The sequence below is a fragment of the Monodon monoceros genome, unplaced genomic scaffold, assembly GCF_005190385.1.
Source record: "Monodon monoceros isolate NGI ecotype Baffin Bay Population unplaced genomic scaffold, NGI_Narwhal_1 Super_Scaffold_21, whole genome shotgun sequence".
NCBI lineage: Eukaryota > Metazoa > Chordata > Mammalia > Artiodactyla > Monodontidae > Monodon > Monodon monoceros.
Genome location: NW_021703778.1, coordinates 59,499,361 through 59,500,400, shown reverse-complemented (window position 1 = coordinate 59,500,400; position 1,040 = coordinate 59,499,361). Strand labels below are relative to the sequence as shown.

Genomic DNA, 1,040 nt, shown 5'->3' with positions numbered 1-1,040 from the left:
GGGCAACGACTTCCTTTGGTTGCTTAGCAGGCTCTCCCCTTCTGCACCCAGGCTTCACTGTCACTCCTGTTTAAGATGCCGGCTGGAGCCTTCTCAGCCATGCTACACGGAAGCAAATCTGGAAAAGTAGGAGAGGTAACACCCCTCAAGACAACCCCTGTCCAGTGGGGAATGGAAACCCGTGGATAAATACTCCTTTCTTGGGAAGATAATTCTGAGGTATGGGAATTCCCTGGTGGTCCAGTGGTTAGGACTCCATGCTTCCACTGCAGGGGGCCCAGGTTCAATCCCTGGTCAGGGAACTAAGATCCCATAGGTCGTGTGTCATGGCCAAGAAAAAAGAAAATTCTGAGGTGTATTCTGCATGGCTCTTCAGGGGACTTTAGTGAGACTGAGCCCCACATCAACTCAATAATAGTGATCAAACTCAGTAATTCAAAAACCATTACATTGGTTTTACCCCCTTCCCTGTTTTACTCTTCTCCTGCCTTCACTCATGTTCCCTAGGATGAGTAGTATGCTGGTCAATGTTTTTTCCTGGCTCTCTAGGAAAAAAAAATTAGCCTGGTTTGTACCGTTTGCCCATTTCTGCAGTTGGATAGAGATATGCATAGTTGGTCCAGTTGGTCCTTGGGAGCCAGTAGGAGCTGAGTCTGAGCACATCACTGCTCGGGAGCATGACCCAAAATAAACTACCTGCCTACAAATCTTTGTCTCAGAAGACACAGGTGGCTTAGGAAGGACGAAGAGTTACCTATCTGTCTGAGCCAATAAGCAGAGACTGGTTGGTACACCGACATTAGCCATGGATACCAACAAGACAAAATATTATAATGAGATTGGAGGGAGAAGAATTTCTATTATATAACAAATTGATGGTGGGAAAAGGGGTAGGGGGTAAGAATTTGAGGATACTCAGAAGTTTCTACTGGGTAGATAGGAATGCCATTTCCAGACACAGAGACTATAGGACAATGGTGAGTTCATCCTCGGATCTATTAAATGTAAGGGTTTTTTAAGATATTCAGGCAGAGTGTGGA

General features: G+C 45.6%; 1 non-coding gene across 1 annotated transcript; it reads left to right on the top strand.

The window, feature by feature from the left end:
* Window positions 1-229: 229 nt before the first annotated feature.
* Window positions 230-302, top strand: TRNAW-CCA. Its single transcript has one exon. It is a non-coding gene; the product is annotated as a tRNA-Trp (tRNA).
* The last annotated feature ends 738 nt before the right edge of the window (window positions 303-1,040 follow it).